At 41.2% G+C, this 21,672-nt stretch overlaps 1 long non-coding RNA gene across 1 annotated transcript in view; it reads left to right on the plus strand.

Moving 5' to 3' along the window:
- The first annotated feature begins 3,274 nt into the window (after positions 1–3,274).
- Positions 3,275–21,672, plus strand: part of LOC134582550 (uncharacterized) — a 447,686-nt gene continuing 429,288 nt past the window's right edge. The window contains exon 1 of the long non-coding RNA XR_010086270.1: positions 3,275–3,330. This is a non-coding gene — a long non-coding RNA (uncharacterized LOC134582550). The remainder of the gene's footprint in view (positions 3,331–21,672) is intronic.

The following is a 21,672-nucleotide window of genomic DNA, read 5'->3' on the forward strand; positions in this document are numbered from 1 at the left end:
CTCCCTCCCTCCCACAATAACCCCACTCCATTAATACCCCCTCCCTCCCTCCAACAATAACCCCACTCCATTAATACCCCCTCCCTCCAACAATAACCCCACTCCATTAATACCCCCTCCCTCCAACAATAACCCCACTCCATTAATACCCCCCTCCCTCCAACAATAACCCCACTCGATTAATACCCCCTCCCTCCCTCCAACAATAACCCCACTCCATTATACCCCCTCCCTCCAACAATAACCCCACTCCATTATACCCCCTCCCTCCAACAATAACCCCACTCCATTAATACCCCCTCCCTCCAACAATAACCCCACTCCATTAATACCCCCTCCCTCCCTCCAACAATAACCCCACTCCATTAATACCCCCTCCCTCCCTCCAACAATAACCCCACTCCATTAATACCCCCTCCCTCCCTCCAACAATAACCCCACTCCATTAATACCCCCTCCCTCAATAACCCCACTCCATTAATACCCCCTCCCTCCCTCCAACAATAACCCCACTCCACTAATACCCCCTCCCTCCCTCCAACAATAACCCCACTCCATTAATACCCCCTCCCTCCAACAATAACCCCACTCCATTAATACCCCCTCCCTCCCTCCCTCCAACAATAACCCCACTCCATTAATACCCCCCTTCCTCCCTCCCTCCAACAATAACCCCACTCCATTAATACCCCCCTCCCTCCAACAATAACCCCACTCCATTAATACCCCCCTCCCTCCCACAATAACCACACTACCTTAATACACCCTCCCTCCAACAATAACCCCACTCCATTATACTCCCTCCCTCCAACAATAACCCCACTCCATTAATACCCCCCTCCCTCCAACAATAACCCCACTTCATTAATACCCCCCTCCCTCCCACAATAACCACACTACCTAATACACCCTCCCTCCAACAATAACCCCACTCCATTATACTCCCTCCCTCCAACAATAACCCCACTCCATTAATACCCCCCTCCCTCCAACAATAACCCCACTCCATTAATACCCCCCTCCCTCCCACAATAACCACACTACCTTAATACACCCTCCCTCCAACAATAACCCCACTCCATTATACTCCCTCCCTCCAACAATAACCCCACTCCATTAATACCCCCCTCCCTCCAACAATAACCCCACTCCATTAATACCCCCCTCCCTCCCACAATAACCACACTACCTTAATACACCCTCCCTCCAACAATAACCCCACTCCCTTATACCCCCTCCCTCCAACAATAACCCCACTCCATTATACCCCCTCCCTCCAACAATAACCATTAATACCCCCTCCCTCCCTCCAACAATAACCCCACTCCATTAATACCCCCTCCCTCCAACAATAACCCCACTCCATTAATACCCCCCTTCCTCCCTCCCTCCAACAATAACCCCACTCCATTAATACCCCCCTCCCTCCCACAATAACCACACTACCTTAATACACCCTCCCTCCAACAATAACCCCACTCCATTATACTCCCTCCCTCCAACAATAACCCCACTCCATTAATACCCCCCTCCCTCCAACAATAACCCCACTCCATTAATACCCCCCTCCCTCCCACAATAACCACACTACCTTAATACACCCTCCCTCCAACAATAACCCCACTCCATTATACTCCCTCCCTCCAACAATAACCCCACTCCATTAATACCCCCCTCCCTCCAACAATAACCCCACTCCATTAATACCCCCCTCCCTCCCACAATAACCACACTACCTTAATACACCCTCCCTCCAACAATAACCCCACTCCATTATACCCCCTCCCTCCAACAATAACCATTAATACCCACTCCATTAATACACCCTCCCTCCCTCCAACAATAACCCCACTCCTTCACACCTTCATCACCCCCCATCAGTCCATCAATACCCCCCTCACACAGCTCACTGACACTCACTACACAGTATATAAACCCTACCTGGCACTGGAAGCTGTGGGAGATAAAGTTATCTCTGGGGTGCCGTATCCAGGCTTCTTCCTGCAGGAGGCCTCCCTGCTTGAGTGCGGGAGGCGGAGCTTCCAAACAGGGGCGGGGCTTACATGCAGGGGCGGAGTTAACATGACAGGCCACGGTGTGGGAATCAGGAAGGGAGACTCCGTGCTCCCTCCTGCTATCAGCAGCGTTAATGTGGCCACACCGGCCCCCCTCTGCAGCCACCGGCCCCCCTCTGCAGCCCCCAGCACCTGCCCCCCTGAATTCCCTCGGACTGACAGAAGCTGTCACAGTCCAAGGGAAAAATTATTTAAATAGAACATAAGGGCTTCTTGCCAGCCCCAAGTGCAGCGGCCCACCGGGAAAATTCCCGGTATCCCGGTGGGCCAGTCCGGCCCTGGTCACACCTCCCTGCATGTGACTTGCACAGCCTTCCATAAACACTTCCTGTAAAGAGAGCCCTATTTAGGCTTTCTTTATTGCAAGTTCTGTTTAATTAAGATTTTCTTATCCCCTGCTATGTTAATAGCTTGCTAGACCCTGCAAGATCCTCCTGTATGTGATTAAAGTTCAATTTAGAGATCGAGATACAATTATTTAAGGTAAATTACATCTGTTTGAAAGTGAAACCAGTTTTCTTTTCATGCAGGCTCTGTCAATCATAGCCAGGGGAGGTGTGGCTAGGGCTGCATAAACAGAAACAAAGTGATTTAACTCCTAAATGACAGTGAATTGAGCAGTGAAATTGCAGGGGAATGATCTATACACTAAAACTGCTTTATTTAGCTAAAGTAATTTAGGTGACTATAGTGTTCCTTTAACCCCTTAAGGACACATGACATGTCATGATTCCCTTTTATTCCAGAAGTTTGGTCCTTAAGGGGTTAAAGAAAACTAGATCAGTTTGGAAAAAAAGAACAGATCCTGAGCGAGGAAGAGAAGAGGAGCGATTGGGGAATGGCATGACAGTGCAGCTTTGAGTTATTATAGTCCCAACCAATGTGTTGTTACGTCTCGGTTGTTTTTATAATTCAGTATAGACTTGCAGACTCCAGCAGTGTAAATCCTTGTGCCAAGATTTCCTCCTTTGTGTGTAAGCTGCTGATTATAATAAATAGAACGTGAAGACTTCAGTATGAAAGTGATACACGGGTGCAACCGTTTTTGTGGTGATTAATGAAACTATTTATTTAGTAAAACCTTTTTGAATCATTAAAAACCTTCATTGACATGCCTTGCTCTTTACACTAGGAAAGTTATCTTGGAAGGAACTCCACTGCCCCAACAATCCTTTCATAAACTGATCAAGGACGATTTTCCGTAAGTAACTCAGTAATCAGAACTCCCAGCGGAAATGGAAAGGACTTTGTATTAGTAAGTTTGCCTTATATATTGTAAAGATTCATGGGTTAATTCGCTATAGCGGAATATTGGAGAAATGATAAGAAAATTGCAAATGTTAACTAGAATATCAAAAAGAGCTGAATAGTTTGAGAATTTTTCCAGTTTTCCCTTGTGCCCCTCTCCCCAGTACTCTTCTATGGGAACCACTGGATTGTACAACAGTCATCTTTTCTAGGGCGGAGTGTCTGCTCCCAAGAGACTGACCAGGCATTGGATTAAAGGTAAGTTTTAGAGCCTACATGCAGGGCCAGTGCAAGGATTTCTGACATCCTAGACAAAGATCCATTTTGCCGCCCCCTCATGTCACTTATTCGCTGACACACACACACTCGCTGGCTGACAGACACACACACACACTTGCTGGCTGACAGACACACACACACACTTGCTGGCTGACAGACACACACACACTCGCTCGCTGACTGACTGACTGAGACACACACTCGCTGACATACATACTCTCACTCACTGCCTCTCTGTGAGAGGTGGCCAGAGAGTCAGGTGAGTAACCGTCTGTTCCACCCTCTGCCACCCCAGCCACCCCATCACCCTCTGCCATCCACCCTCTGCCAGTCCTTTTTTTTTTTTTTATAAATTTATGTATTATTAGTTTTTCTTTTATATAAACATCACATATAAGCATATCATACATTGCATACATGTCATGCATATCATACAAACAAATACAATAAATAAAGACATACATAGAGACTCATAAACATATAACAAAGTTGACCACCCTTCCCTATTCATTCAGCTCTACCCTCAAATTACATAAGATTAGATTATATTTCCTCTCTTTCAGAGATTGCCAATCAGAAATTACCGATTAATTACAGCACAGTGTTTATATTTCAGCATTTAATTCTCAAGGACCTTTAGCCAATCATCCCAGATCTCATATTGTCTGATATTAATACTTAGATTAGAGGCTATTCCCCTTTCCATTTTACATTGAACAATAATGGATGCTTTGATTTGTGGCCATGGATCTACTATTGTCCCCTTCCAATTTTTGGCGATGGCCATTTTAAAGGCCATCAAGGCCTGAATCAGAAGATCTCTCTTATCTTTAGTTAATTGCGGTAGATTCAGATGTAAGAGCAAATTTTCTGGGGTCCAAGAATGGTTCAAGTCCAAAAATATATTTATGTGATCCATTAGTTGAACCCAAGCTTCCTTAATTGGTGCACAGTCCCACCATATATGTAGTTCATTTGCTCCCTCATTTCCACATCTCCAGCATTTAGATGTCCCCTCTTTTGTGAATTTCTGAATCTTATTAGGAGTCATATACCATCTATTAAGTATTTTAAAATGTGCTTCCCTGATATTTAGACAGTGTATCGTGGAGTAAACTGATTGTAAAGCCTTATACCATTCCTTTATATCGACTTTTATTGCCAAATCTCTTTCCCATTTGCTTTTCGCTATAGGGTAAACCAGTCTTTTTATCATTTTTATAATCTCAACGCATCTCGTTAGTAATTTAGTATTTTTCTCTGAATCTATCAACACATTTAATTTAGATAATGAGAAAGAGCACATATTTCTTCCAAGGGTGCTTTGCAAAAAACTTTTGATTCTAATATAATTAAACGATTGTGAGAACGAAATACCATATATTCTGCGTATCTCAGCAAAGGGCATAATCTTCCCATCTACTAAAAGATCCGCTAATTTTTTTACTCCAAATGTAGTCCATTCGGACGTATCCATATTTTCCATCCATATGTCTACATTTTTAAAAGTAAGCGCTGGTAAGATTTTATCTTTCAGGTCTAAAAGTTTTTTAAGATGTAGCCAAAACTTTAAGAGCGATCTAGTTATCAGATTATCCGTCCTACAGCTTATGTTTTTATTTCTACTGTTCTTTCTTGTCGGCCACATTAATCTGATATTATTGTATGGATCTGTAATATCTGCCCCTTCTATTTTGAACCAATCTTGTGGGCACGGATACCGCCTAATTAAAGGCAGAGTATGCATCAACTGTGACGCTTGGTGATACAAAAAAATGTTTTGAAAACCGATCCCTCCTTCCTTATACTTCAAATATAAAAGATCCTGGCCAATTCTGGGTTTCTTGTCAGACCAGATATAATCCCTGAATAGTTTATTCACAAGTCTAAGTCGTTGGGGGTGAATCTGTAAAGGAATCATCCTCAATAAGTATATAAACTTGGGGAAGACATATGCCTTAATAAAATTAACCCTTCCCCACCATGATAACTGCAGGGCGTTCCATTGTTTCAGAGAATGAGTACATTCTCTAATAAGGGGAATTATATTGGCCTTCATTGTGTTCTCTGGATCCTTCACTATATTAATTCCAAGATATACAAATCCCTTTTTTTCCCATTTGAAGGAAAAATGTTCTTTTAACTGTTGTAATTCTCTTCCCTCCATATAGAAGGATAATACCATTGTTTTTTGCACGTTAAGTTTATAATTTGACAGGAAACTATATCTTTCAATTACCTGCATGGCAACTGGAACTGACTTGCTGGGATTGGTTAACGTTATCAAAGTATCATCAGCATATTGACTTATCTTAAAATCCTTATCCCCTTTTTAAAACCCAGTTATATCCGTGTTGTTGCGTATTTCGTATGCTAAAGGTTCCGCCGTTAGAATGTATAATAGTGGAGAGAGAGGGCAGCCTTGGCGTGTGCCATTTGATAGCGTGAACCACTCCGACTTAATCCCCCCTCCTACTATCCTACTAGATGGTGAAGAATAGCAGGCCATTATCGCTGATATGATCTGGCCAGCAAATCCAAACGCTTTTAGTGTTGAATTCATAAAATTCCAACCGACCCTGTCGAATGCCTTTTCTCCATCTAAGGCCATCACTAAGAAAGGGGTTTTATTCTCATGGATTTTAGTAAATATATTTAATATCCTCCTGATATGATTTGAGGACATCCTGCCTGGTATAAAGCCTACCTGATCCTCCGCAATCAGGAAAGAAATTATATTCTTAATTCTATTGGCAATAATTGAGGCATACATTTTATAATCATTATTTAATAAGGCAATAGGTCGATAGTTCGTTATTTCTTCTGGATTTTTGTTATTTTTTAGAATAGGAGTAATATTTGCCTCCAGCATTTCCTTAGGTAATTTGCCGGTATTAATCGCTAAATTATAACATTCCGCCATCCCCGGGGCCAGTCTGTCCCTATATATTTTAAAAAAAGAATCCGTAAACCCGTCTGGGCCTGGGGCCTTATTTTTTTTCATGGAATCTATTGAATCCAGGACTTCTTGCAAAGATATCTCTGCGTTTAATTGCTCTAATTGTAGCTCGTTAAGTCTAGGGATATGAATACTCTGGAGGTAATTATTTATATCCTCTTGGGATGATATCGTCGGTAAGTTATATAAATTATAATAATAATCTCTAAATACCATTCCAATTTTCTTAGGATCCAGTATAGTATCGTTTCCCTGTTTTATTTTTGTAATTAGTTTATTTTTTTGTTGATTCTTCACTTTATTAGTAAGAATCTTATCCGCCCTATTACCCCTATAGTAGTAGTTCGTTCTCATAATCTGTAGGTTTCTTTTTATTCTAGACATCAAAATTTCGTTGATTTTATTTTCTATGATCCTAATCTGATTTGACCTAGTTCTCCCAGGGGCAACAATATTTTCCTTCAGGCGTTCACTTAGTTCAATATATAAACTCGATAAGGATTCTTGTCTATTTTTCTTATCTTTAGCTTCTAAACTAATTAAATGGCCCCTAATAACGCTTTTAAATGCGCACCATTTTATGTCCGAGGCCACTTCGTTATTGTCATTCTCCTCCCAGTACATATCTATCTCCTTGGCAATCTGTTCCCTATTCACTTTCGTGATTAATAACTTATTGTTTAATTTCCAATCTGGTCTTTGCTTTAAGATATTATTCTTTAACTTAATTTTTACCATATTATGATCCGACCACGTGACCGTGCCTATATTTGTAGACTGCACATGTTCCAATAAGCTTCGATCTCCAAATATAAAATCTATTCTTGAGTATGAACAGTGCGTCTTACTAAAACACGTGAAGTCTTTCTCTGAGGGATGAAAAATCCTCCAGCAATCATATAGCCCTTCATTTTGAATGATATTGCGAATTTTTTTTGCCAAATTGATGATATTTCTAGAGGGACTTTTGGTCTTTTCAGAGCTTCTGTCTAAGTTAGGGTCCATAGTCAGGTTAAAATCACCCATGACAATAGTACGTCCTTGCTTGATTTTTTCTAATTGTGCAAAAAACTTATGAAGGAACGATATCTGGGAGGTATTTGGGGCATAGATATTCGCAATTGTATATAATTGATTTTCTATTGTCCCTATAAAAATAATCCATCTGCCCATTTTGTCCGTTTTTATGTACTTTGTGGAGAGATTTAATGCCGAAGAGAAAAAAATAGCAACTCCCCTCTTTTTTTTAATCTTTATACGACGAACAGAATGAGGTAGAGAAATCTTTAGAACTGAATGTTATCTTATCATCTCTCCGCCAGTGGGTCTCTTGTATTCCTACCACTTGCGCATTCTCTTTTTTTGCCCTTTCAAATAATAATCTCCTTTTTTGAGGAGAGTTCAAGCCCTGTGCATTTATTGAAACCACACTAATCATATATTCCTGATCCTACTTTTTTCCTTCTCTTTCGATATTTTGTTACCTTATCTTTTATCCTATGTAATTGAGTTTTGTATTTCCTAGCCACCGGCGTCAACTTGTAACAAACCAAACAACATAAACCACATACAAAAGACACTAAATGTCGAATAGACATCCCTTAAGGAAGTGTGGATGGTCCTGTGATTACCCCTTTTTTTTTTTTTTTCACAGGGCCTCCAAGTAGATCCTAATCCGGATCAGTATTTTGATGCTGAACCGCCCTCTTTGGGTAGTTTTCCCTTACTTCTCTTTTTGTTCCCCTTTCTCTTTCTTTTTCCTTCCTAATCATATTACATCAAGTTGGCTTTTAAAAAAGCGGTCCTAGTTATCCCGCTACTATCAAACCTCATCTCACAAGCGGGCGAGAGGAAAAAAAAAAAAATCAGATCTTTATATATATTCAATTCATGAGCATCTATCTCTTTACTCTCATCCATATTCCGTTCTGTATCCCATATCAATATCTATCTATCAGTATCTTTTTCTTGTGGGCATTATCAGCCTCAATTTATACCTTTTTCTTGTGGGGATTATTAGCCTCAATATTATACCTCCACCTTTATATTTCGTGCCATATGTGATCATAAACAATAATCAATCTCTAATGAATAACGTTCTCTTTGTATTCCCTTTCTACCCGTGCCCTTTAGTGATCCCATTTATTCTTATTTCTTATTTCTTTAAATTATTCATATCTTTGTATATATTAAGTGACCACATTTAAATCATGCATTTACTTATTTTAGTGCCTCTATATTTCCTTTAATCCTTCTGTGCAACGTTTGTCCTTCCTCTACCATTTGTAATTCATAATGCACCAACTTCACCTCTATATTTCGTGACCTCATTTAAATCGACTCTCTTTTACATACATTTACTTATTATAGTGGGTCAATATTTCCTTTAATCCTTATGTGCAACGTTTGTCCTCCCTCTACCATTTGTAATTTATAATACACCAGCTTCACCTCTATATTACATTTGTTCCTCCTAATTTCTATTTATCCTCCTAATACCAATAAAGGTTTATACACATAAAGAAATAGTGTCCAATGTGAATGTCTATCTCCTCACGGATATCTGATAGCTGATTTATATTTTCCGGGTAAAGATAGCAATAGTGTCCTTCTGTTTTTCTTTTATGTCTTCTGAGTTAGAGGAGAGAGAGAGAAAAAAAAAAAACTCCCCCTTTAAAATTCTGTTGTTTTTCTTCTCCATTTCATACTTTGTCTCCCTCTGTTAGGTTGGTCTGATCAAAGTTCTGCTGTCTAATCCACTTTGCAATTGCCGTGACATCTGAGAAAGCGTATGTCCTTGCTTCATGAGAGATTGTTAATTTGCAGGGATACCTCCAAGAGTATCTAATATTTTTCTGCCGTAAAATCTTTGTGTATAGTGCAAACGGTTTTCTTTTCACCCTGGTATAGTATGAGATGTCCGGAAAAATCATGATATTCTTATATGGATCATTCAATTTGATGAATCTAGCTGCTTTTAACGCTTGTTCTTTCATTATATATGTCGAGCAGCAGATCATTACATCTCTAGGCTCACCTTGTGCCACAAAATCTGGTTTCATAATTCTGTGGCATCTTTCCATGAAATGTGATGGATTTGTCATTTGTATGCCTAATTGCACAAAGAGCTCCGTTATATGCTCTTGCAATGTATCGTTATTAACAGATTCTGGAATGCCACGGATTCTTAAATTATTACGTCGAGACCTATCTTCCAGCTCTGCGATTTTGAGTTCCAAATCAGCTATTTTTTGATTTGCTTTTCTCATATTATCTTCTGCAGAGACTTGCTGAAATTCCAGCGCTTCCAATTTTTCTTCATATTGCTTAAATTTTTTTTTCCAACTGTATTAACTCTGTTTTAAATTCTTTAAGACCCTCTTGGATTCCAGTCTTAATCTTGTCTAATTGTCGTTCAAAGCAAGACTCAAGATAGCTGTGTAGTTCTTCCGCACTATATTCATTAGAAGACAATTTCTTTTTTGTTAAGCTCTTTGGTGACAAATTCTCCAATTCTTTAAGAGATTGAGATGAGGAGTCCGATACATTCTGATGATCTATCTCCTGTTTCTGGGTTAGCTGTGATGCTGAAAAAGAGAGCCTCCTATCTGCCTTGCCTTCTTGTTTCTTTTCTCTATCTCTTTTAGTGAGCTGTTTACTATCTTGGCCTTTCCTTGAAGCCATGGCAAACCAGAAAAAAAGAAAAAATTTCTCCCCTTCTTTCTCCTTTTCCTCTTCTGCTCTTTTAGCCCCTCTTTAGCCTTTAGCCAGGTGCTTAGTTATGCTTGCTTGTGATGAAAAGTGCTATACGGCTTAGTATCTTCCTTAATCCAGATTCACTTAGTCTTTATTATTCCCCCCTTTCTTTCTCCCTTTTTTTTTTTCCTTTCTCTCTTTTCTCTCTTTTTTTTTCTTTGTGGTCTATATTTCTTGTCTCTTGATGCTTCCTTATTTATTAATTATTTTAAATATTTTGAGGAAGTTCCCTTTATATCTTCTTTTCTGTCTCTTTCTTTCTTCCCTTTTTTTTTTCTCTTCCTTGCCCTTTACTTTCCCTCAGGTCCCTCAGGTCGCTGCCCTTTGTATTGAATAAAGCAACCACAGCCGCAACAACAGCTAATTCACCCCTCTTATTCTGCTTCTCCCAAATATTTATTTCTGTCTCCAACAGGAGTGCCCAAAAAAAAGTACACACCTTTTTGTCTTGAGACTTGTAGCCTTAAGATCTCTAGGAGCACCCCTTTTTTATATCCTTTTATACTTTTTTTTATCCTTTTATACTGCTGGCTGCCCCTTTTTTTTTTTCCTCCGATTTTTATACCGGACTCAGTTTTTCAGCGGTTACATTAATACCTCTATTCTTCCTAATTCGGGCCCCAGACTCCCAACACTCACTTTTCTGTCGCGTTGTAATTACAATTAGGGTAGTCTTATCTCCAGTAGCTCTTCTGGGCACCACCGGACCACCTCGTTCGCACTGGGGTCGGACTCTCCGCTGCCTCAGACCCCCATATCCTCGGGAGTGTCGGTAGTATTAACAGTATCGGCAGTACCTGAATGGCGACTCGGCTTTCACCTTGTCGGCAATGTCGGCGGTGTATGGATGCCAACTCAGGCTGGGGTCAAGCTGGGGTACGGCTGTGGCTGCATAAAAGGCTCGGCTCGGCTGGGCTGCAGGCGGGCGGCGGTTAGCGGGTTTTGCTTAGCTTAGCTTAGGGAGAGATTTAAACGCGGCTGCACGAGACATCAGGGGCTTCACGCTGCTTCACTCCCCTAGCGCGTCAGCATCTCCACGAGGCGGACGTGCTCCTCCGTGCACGTCCTACGTCATCGCTCCTCCCCCCGTCATGCACCCACTGCCAGTCCTATCACCCTCTGCCACCCCATCACCCTCTGCCATCCACTTTCTGCCATCCCTATCACCATCTGTATTAACAAAAGAAAGGCACACCCGATTAATAGCCATTAACGGTGGACTAAGAAAACTAATACACAAAAAGGGTGCTCACTCCAAAAGCTCCATTTCCAAAGAGCTACTAATATAATCAGATAATAATGAAAGGAGGAGCACAACCAATAAAAATTCAAAAACCTTACTGAGAAGAGGGTGAAGCATGCTCCCTTGATAAAGGCTGATAGCGCCGAAACATTGGGGGCTATTTCACCCTCTTCTCATGTTCCTTGATAGGGTCTGTGTTTGGTATGTATTTTGTGGTTCACTATCTTATACAGGTATCATAACCTTGCTTTGTTGCATCAGTGGTTACACCACGTATTGTTGATTTATTTAGATCAGAATTTTCTTCTTTTTGATCTTTTTTTCTTTGGTCCTAGTCATTGTTTACATATTTGGTAGATATGTTTAAGTATATTGATACTCTATGATGTCCTTGTTGATACTTGTTATATGTATGCCTGTACAATAAAGTTTTTTGCATTTTGATTGGTTGTGCTCCTCTTTTCATTGTTATATTCCTATCACCCTCTGCCAGTCCAGCCACCTCCATCACTCTCTGCCAGTCCAGCCACCTCCATCACTCTCTGCCAGTCCAGCCACCTCCATCACTCTCTGCCAGTCCAGCCACCTCCATCACTCTCTTCCAGTCCTATCACCCTCTGTCAGCCAAGCCAAGCAGCAATTGCCTAGAACACATGCCTTGCAAAGACTTCTCATGGAGCTGCATTGGGAAGTCTGTGATTGGACAGACACAGAAAGTCTGGCAAGGTTAGAAGGCGGGGGGGGGGGGGGGGGGGAGCTTGCAAAGGATGCTGACAAGAGGTCTGCAGGTTTAGCAAACTGTTTTAATTTTTTTTCAACTTGTATTTTATTGATTTTTTTTTTTTTTTGGCGTGAGAACAACATAGAGAACGACAAAGGATCTACAGCTTTTACAAGCTGATTTTTGATATACCGCAAGCAAAAATGCTTAATTAAACACAGCATTTTTGCATATGGGCTATATCTACAAAACAGCGTTTTTTTATTTATTTTGTATTTGGGCGAAGGAGTGTCCTTTTAATTTATTTATAGATCTTGTGAATCTATTGTACAATGCAGCTGAAATTGCTGGCGCTTTTAAAATAATATTGTGGGGGGGCAAAAAGTAAATGTGATAAATGCATGTGGTTTTCATTTAACATTACATTTATTTGATTCTAATGCAGCGTTTTCCAATTGGTGTTCCGCGGAACCCTAGGGTTCTGCGAGAACAAAACTGGGATACTGCCATGATTCGCCACATCAAAGATGGCCACTGCTCCCTGCTGTCCCAGGACAGTCAGAATATAGAAAATGTTCTCCATACTTACCATAATTTTCTTTTCCTGGCTATAATTCATGGCAGCATCACTAATGGGTTAGCTCCGCCCCTAACAGGAACAGGACAGGAATCAATCAATTAATCAACCAGACTATAGGTATAAAAGGTCCCTCCTCCTTCCAACCCACAGTCTAGTATAAAGCTAAAAAAATATTTTGGGAGGGTTGCTGATGCTGCCATGAATTATAGCCAGGAAAAGAAAATTACGGTAAGTATGGAGAAAATGTTCTATATTCCTGGCCATTCATGGCAGCATCACTAATGGGTAATACCCAAGCTCCGTAATCAAGGGAGGGTGAATAAAGACGAGACTCCAATATTATGCCGCAATGGAGATTTATTCATGAGAGATTCATTGAGGAGAAAAAAACCCTCTACCGAAGGATGATGAGGAAGAGACCACATCCAGTATGTAATGTTTGATGAAGGTAATAGGTGACGACCAGGTGGCTGCCCTGCATATGTCGTCAGAAGGAACCTCTGCCCAATTAGCCCAGGAGGTGGCCAATGCTCTCGTAAAATGGGTCTTTATCTTTTCCAGAGGAGATGGTTTCTAGTTTCACTTGGCTCAAACTACCTAGGTAGGAATTCCATTCTAGGTCTTAGGATAATTCTATCATGGAGAACCTGAATGTGATTTGGATCACTGGAGAAGATATTCTTTTTTTGCTGTAGTAATTGCCACCAAGAACAAGGTCTTGTATGTCAGATTAATAATACCCAACTTATCCAATGGAGCAAAGGGGGTTTCTGACAAAACATCCAGTACCAAAGGCAGATTCCAAGGAGGAGCATAGTTTCTAGATTGAGGTCTTATGCGTATAGCTGCCTTAAAGAACCTCACATTGATAGGGTCTAATGCCCAGGAGGTGTTACACAGGGCCGATAAAGCTGATGACTGCACTTTCAGAGTGCTCAAGCTTTAGGCCTTTCTCTAGACCTTTGTTTAGAAATTCCAGAATATCTATATTCGAAGGCTGTAGGAAATTCTTATATTTCTTTTCTGCCCATAAATGAAACAAATCCCATATACTGTGGTAACATGCAGAGGTGGAATTTTTGCTGGATTTCAGCAGTGTTCTCACCACCGGTTCTGGTACTCCTTGCTCTAAAAGTCTCTGCTTTTCAAGAGCCAAGCCACCAATTTCCATTGGATTGGATTGGGATGCACTGCTGGACCTTGAATTAACAGATCCACTCTTGGAGGCCATGGAGGACCCAAGCACATTTTGTTCATGAGTGGGAACCATGGTCTTCTTGGCCAACTCAGAAGTATAGCAATCACCGTCTTCCTTTCCTTCCAAATTTTCCTCAACAATCTGTGAATCATAGGCAGGGGAGGGAATGCATACCCCAGATCGAAGTCCCAAGGACTGGAAAATGCATCTTGTCCTGCTGATTGATATTCTACCTTTAGAGAAAAAAACTTCGGGACTTGAGCATTCTGAAACGAAGCCATCAAATCGACCTGGGGTGTGCCCCACCTTGACGCTATCTGCTGAAATATCTCTGGGTTTAATTGCCATTCTCCTGATAGGACTTTTGTTCTGCTCAGATAATCTGCCAGAACATTTTCTTTCCCTGGAAGATATACTGCTTTCAGGCCCTGTAGCTTGTCTTGAGCAAATTCCATCAATGGAAACATTTCTTGTAATAGAGCCTTGCTTTTGGTTCCGCCTTGTCTGTTTACATATGAGGCCACTGCCCTGTTGTCCGTTTGGATTCTCACCCAAGACTTTATTATTGCTTGTTGAAAACCTTGCAGGGCATATAATATTGCTCTCAGTTCTCTCAGTTCTCTTAGGTTTGAGTGCAACTTGCTCTCTCTCTGTGTCCATGAACCTTGAATCCAATCTTTTTCCAAGTGCGCACCCCAACCTTGTAGACTTGCGTCTGTAGTAACTGTTATCCATGTTGGATCCTCCAGGGAAAACCCCATGGATAAGTTCTTGGTTTTCTCCCACCAAGTCAAGTCGTCTATTGTTTTTTGAGATATATGAATATGTTGATCCCAGTCGCCCACTTGTGTCTTGAATTATTTTAGAAACTACAACTGGATGGGACGCATGTTCCACTGGGCCCATTTCACCAAGCCTATAGTCGATGTAAGAGAACCTATAAGGCTCATGAATTCCCGTGCTGTAATGCTTCTCTTGTAGTGAAGATTCTTGATCTTCATCTGAATCTTCTCTATTCTTTCCGTAGACAAATTCACTTGACCGGTTACCGTATTTATGGCAGCCCCCAGGAATATAATATTCTGAGAGGGAACCATCATACTTTTCTCCATATTCAGTTTCCAACCATGTTTCACGAGGATATTCACGACCGATTGGGTGTGGAGTGCTACCGTCTGGATGGATGGACCTATAATCAGAAAATCGTCCAAGTAATGGTATATCTCCATCCCTTTCTTTCTGATTACTACTACTAATACGATGAGCACCTTTGAGAATGTTCTCGGAGCCAGGCTTAATCCAAATGGGAGTCCCCAGCAGGCCCGGACTGGCCATCGGGCATACCGGGCAAATGCCCGGTGGGCCGTGATGGCCGAGGCCGGCAGGGGAGATCACAGGATCTCCCCGGCCGGCCGCTGCAGGGCCAGCGCTACCCGAGTGCCGGCCCTGCATAGTGCCTCCATGGGCCGGTGGGGAGATCAAAGATCTCCCTCACCGGCCCAAAGGCACTGAGATGCGGCTGCCTGGGGAGTGTGGGAGGGAGGGAAGCAGGAGAGAGGACCGGCGGAGCTCTCGCCAGCAGCTCCGCCGTGTACTCTCGCGGGATTCTGAGCGTTGCCGCGGTTACCGTGGCAACGCTCAGATCTCGCGAGAGTGAACTCTAGCCGGCAGGTTAGAGTTCACTCTCACCACTGGACCACCAGGGAAGGAAGCACCCTCCATTACAGCACGGCCCTCCTCATGGCAGAACGGACTCCCCTCCCAGGATAAAGGTAAGAAGGGAGGTGGGGGGGGTCATATAACTTTTTTTTTTTAAATGTTATTAATAAAAAATATTTTTAAATTTAAATAAAAAAATACACTCACACACACAGCACCCCCAGACACCCACAGCACTCCCAGACACACACACTCAGCACCCCCAGACACACACACACACACAGCACCCCCAGACACACACACACAGCACCCCCAGACACACACACTCAGCACCCCCAGACACACACACTCAGCACCCTCAGACACACACAGCACCCTCAGACACACACAGCACCCCCAGACACACACAGCACCCCCAGACACACACAGCACCCCCAGACACACACAGCACCCCCAGACACACACAGCACCCTCAGACACACACAGCACCCTCAGACACACACAGCACCCTCAGACACACACAGCACCCCCAGACACACACAGCACCCCCAGACACACACAGCACCCCCAGACACACACAGCACCCTCAGACACAAATACATAGGGATAAAGGATAGAGCGCAAGTAACATGTTTTTCTTTGGTTTTTACTATGTATTGGGGCTGATGTGTACTGTAGTCATTGCAGCCGCCCAGTAGTGATGGGAGTTGAGCGCAGGACTTTTCTTTCTGCATTTGTATCAATATGAAATTGCATTATGTATATACATGTTTTATTGACACTGTATATATTTTCGTTTTTTGTAATTATTACCCTTTTTTTTTATTATTATTATTTTTGTTCTGGGCATCGGAGGTTTACTTTTACTTTTCTTTTCTTCACCCTAAATATACACACTCATTTACAAACTAAACAGGCATAAACCCACCTGCATCTGTTAAACTAACCTGGTCATCGGACCACATTGTAGCTGATATCTTTGTGTTAAATCCCTAAGGGCTAATAATCAGCCTCTAGTCATTTGGCTTTTGTTAACATAATGTGAACTATTTCACTTTCCTTTGGGTCTCACAAAAAGAATACCAGCTCAATAGAAGTATATACATTATCTCTAGACCAGTATATTCACTATCCAGCTCTAACACACTCCCAAATATCCATCCTGATTTCGATCTTAATTTCCAGTATGGAAATAAGTATCATTTCTTTCAGACTATTTTAGCTGTCAGTGCCTAATCGATTCTAATATTGGTTATACTCATCTTTCATTCGTACCTAGATGTATTTGGAACCATTTATGCGGCTACACAACATTAGTTCCAGTAGCCGCAAGAGTTAGGCGCTTACACAGTTAACGCATGCAAAGTTCAGAGCTGTGACATTAACCTACCAGGTGACGATACGTCATTAGGGGCGTGGTATGTACGTGTTCGGGCTTTTTTGGCGCGAACACGCTGTACACACACCCCCTGTTCTAACCGAATGTGTAAGGCTATATACAGAACCCCCGATGCCTGCATTACCTGTTTAGCCTCAGAAGAAGGCGCGTTTAGCAGCGCCGAAACACGTGTCAGGTAGCAGGCAGAAAGGTTAGATAAGAGCCTGGACACCTACTAGCTAGTCAGCTTAGTTCTTAGTGGTTTTAGTTTCAGCACGAATTTCTCGTATGGGGGAAGGCTTGGGCGACGAGTAATCTTGACCTATCCGCCAGGGATCGTCAGATAACTTCTTTTAGTGTTATCTTTATACTTTACTCATTCCTCACCCTTAGAGACCGCGTGTCACACAGTAGCCAAGGCACTAGCAACATTGTATCCACTAAGTTTCTATATCTAGACTAGCAATCCTAATACTCAGTTAGTAGACCTCATTGATTATTCTTTGCCACAGTTCTCTACCACTACTTCTCTCCTAAATAGACTACTATTTGCTACTTATTACCCCACTAGGGAGTGTCTATAGTAGCAGTAGAGGAGCTTTCTCGCATTCAGGGTACTAACACTATCCTGTGGCATTACTACTACTTTGAGACGGATCCAATATGGTGGGGGGATTTTCTCTTTTTTATTTCATGTAATATCCTCTAGGTGATTCCCTAAGGATATTCATCCCAATCCAGGCACGATCTCTTATCTATATCCTCTTATACTTTAAGTTTTTACTTTTTCTTTTTCTCTATTATAGGCATTAGGATTTTAATACAGTAATCATTAAAGGTTATATTTTATTTTATTTATGTTTATATGTATGGAAATCTACTAGGGGGCTCCCTATCTTCTTTGACCCACCAGGTCTACTTTTCTATTTATACACTTATGTTAGGGTTACCCCCTATTTTGGTCGCCCTTAGACACACACTTAGTTGTTTCCCTTTCGGGTATCCAACTTTACGTTTCTTTATACAAGGACAGAAAAACCCTAGGAAATTTCCTAAAGATTGCTGGGAAGGTCCATATCTTATTGTGGACAAAGTGGGACCCTCAGTTTATCTTATTCAAAAATCAGATGGTTTAAATGTCTACAAGCATGCAATGCAGCTTAAATTGTTTAAGGGCTCTTAAAGCCCTGTGTGTGTTATTCTATATTTACTTTGTTTTTCAGAAAGTGTACAAAGGGACTGAGACTCTAGAATGGCTGTTCCAGACTCTACTTTTCACTTTGAATGATCGGCGCCTTTACATCTAATCTTCTTTTGAAAAGAAAAAAAAAAAGAAGGTCCTACCGGATGTACAAAACTAGCTTTGGCTAGACTACTTTCTGCACGTATTGCATGTTTTCTTAGTGTGATGTTTTCACTTTGTATGTTATTTACTAATAATAAATAGTAACGTCTTGTAACAATCTCTTTATCCACATTTTTACATGTTATATTTGAAGTTTGGTGCCATTAATTTACAGTTTGATCATAACTAATTATTTTGTTGGTTTTCATAATCTACAATTTAGACTATGGCATCTTGGACATGTTTGGTGGGATGTGTTACAGTGATTTGTTTGCTATATAACTTTACTAACATTTGGCATCCAGATAATCATAATCTGCAGAAGCGTCTTGTCACTTCTTATGAAGTGCTTGCTCCTTTTAAACCTATATATTTAGTCTCACACCCTACTACCAGCATTGACCTTATTTTGTCCTTATTGTCTAACCTTCAGCGTAATAGTGTTAGATCTAACCGTCCCATATATCATATTTCTCATAGTTCTGCATCCCCACAATTTGTTGCACTTTTTATTGCTAGTGTTCCAAAATTTGACTATGCTCAGCTATGTCTTATTAATAAAACCCATCTTCTGATTCCAGAATATGGTGCACTTCCGCATCTTGATAAGAATATTTGTTTGATATGCAGTATTGATTTGCAATCTGCTACTTCTGGCATTTTTCATAATTCTAACAGTCGCCCTATGGCTAACATGGATAATCTTAATACCTGCGGAAGTCTAGAAGTCCAGGACTCTAATTCTGTTGCGATGCCTGCAACTATTTTGGTTAATACTTCCAACCCCTCTGATTCTGTAGGTGAATGGCAATGTACAGACAATGGTATTCCACAGTTTATAGTTCGAATTGATGAAATAGCACAGCCTTCTACTCCTTTAGCTTCTGTATCTCCCTCTACGCCTATACCAGAATCTACCACACGTCCATTTCAGGACTGTTTGGACTCTGCTACACAAGTAGCATATGATGTTTCATATTGTTTGGTTACCTGGCACTTACAATTAAATAAATGGTTGGTTTACACACAATATTCCAATTGTACGGTATCGTATCAGTACAGGAAAGCGCTTTTCAGTAGTGGTTTTATGAAAGCATGTTGTATAATGTATCACTTCGATCACACCATCACCCTAGATGAGATATTTTAGCTACTGGATTAGGTACATATGGTAGTGTCGTGGGATCAGCTGCACAAATTAATTTGGAAATTCTAAGATATAAACTTGCTTCTTTAGCCTCTCATACTTCTATGGGTCTGGATACCCAATATGGTATTAATACTAATATTGTTAAGCTTCAACAGCATCAAACTCATGTTATGGTAGATACAACTGAGATTATTTCTGATAAGTTTCACACTCTGGTCGACTCAGTTTACAATTTTACTCATGATACTGCATGGGCAATGCTATGTTCACAGGTTCAGGCTGATCTGTCTACCTATCTTAAACTTCAGTTGCAAAGTTTATGGTCAGGTAAATGGCCTGCTTCGTTGAGTCGTGCTGCTTCAAAATCTGTGACTGACTTTGCGATGACTCATCTTTTGTGGTGGGAAGTTCTTCTATCTGACTGCTCACTTGAAAAATGTGCCATTCATACATTAATGAAAAATAAAAGAGTGGTAAACCGCGCAAAAAGAAAAGTGATCAAATAATCATATTATACATACATATCGTTCTTGAATTTTACAGCATGTAAAAACCTCAAAAGGAAAGAACAATAAAAAATAATAGTGCAGTATGTTAAAGATAATATGATGGTATATAAATTGAGTAGACTGTGGGTAAAGAGCAAACTCACACTTTACAGAGCTGCTGAGAGCTCTGACGTATAGCGCCTGGACGATACAATCCCCGTCTTAGGATCTGAATATACCGGGAGGTCCAAATTCAGCGGTCATATATATGTGGAAAAAAACAAAATATACAGACCAATGGTACAGTATCATAAACTAGAGATAATATAGGAAAATGTAGGTATCCTACTTACAATATCCAGAGCAATGACAGCTTGTGGTGGTATAATCCCCACCAAAGGATATAGCAGGAAACCAGCAGCACCAGAAGATATGCAGAAGCCAAAGGATTTGAGGAAAAAGCATTCAATTTATTAATAAAAAATATATAAAAATATATATTTAAAAAGTATATGAATAAAAGTATATATAAAACATATACTGTAGCTTCAAATCCTATCCTTGACGCGTTTCGCCCGGGTATGGGCTTTTTGAAAAGCGCCGGGGCCGCTTATTAAGGTGCCCATCGGGTGGCCTATGCTGTCATGGCCACCCGATGCGTATGGATTTTCAAGGGGCTCGGTCAGCGATGTGATGTTTTAACAGCGGGACCGGGCCCCCCACACGCTGGGAGGAAGTGACTCTGTATTTGTGTGTGTGTGTCTGTCTGTCTGTCTGTTTTTATGTATGTATGTGTCTTTATATGTGTGTGTCTGCAGTGGGTGTAAGCGACTGTAGTAGTGGGGTTGGAGGCTGTTCTAAGAGTGTTAAGGGCTGTAGTAGGGGAGTTAGGAGCTGCAATTTGGGGTTATGGGTCTTTAGTTGGGTAGAAAAATAAACTGTAGTTTATTCCCCCCTCTCTGATGCTTAGCTTGGGTTAGGGAGGCAGGAATCCTGATTCCTGGTGGTCTCTGGCGCCGAATGCGGAGCCTAATTTGGGAATAGAGCCTAATCCGTACACCCACCTCGGATTAACTCTGTTCCTGGTAGTATAGCTCATAATGTGCAGCACTCTGTTTAACACTGACCCTACAGATAGCTTAGTTTACCATCGTGCAAGCTTCCTGACTGCATTGTGGTTATCATTTATATATGCTCTCAATGTCGTCTTGTAAATGTTGATAAATTGTTATCTGTGGTTTTAATTGCTAAGCTATATGTATGTGTATTGCCATTTCTATTTTAATCTTGCACACCAAAATTTTTTTTTTTTTACAAATAAAAGAAAATAAAATAAAAAGAAATTGGTGATGAAATAAAAAGCCTTGAAAAAGACTCATATGAAATCGAGCAGTTTGTCTTATTTTGCAAACAAAATGCCACAATTTTTTTTTTTTTTTAAATCACGTGGGTCCAATAAAACAAATTCCAGCACGACGCACCATAAGGCAGATACATACTCCACAAACCCCTGGCACAGCAACCCACACGGCTCCGACTGCACACAAGCACGCACGCCATCAGACACGGGAAACAGCACCAAATCCTAGAACA

This window comes from Pelobates fuscus, chromosome 13 (assembly GCF_036172605.1).
Source record: "Pelobates fuscus isolate aPelFus1 chromosome 13, aPelFus1.pri, whole genome shotgun sequence".
Classification (NCBI taxonomy): Eukaryota; Metazoa; Chordata; class Amphibia; order Anura; family Pelobatidae; genus Pelobates; species Pelobates fuscus.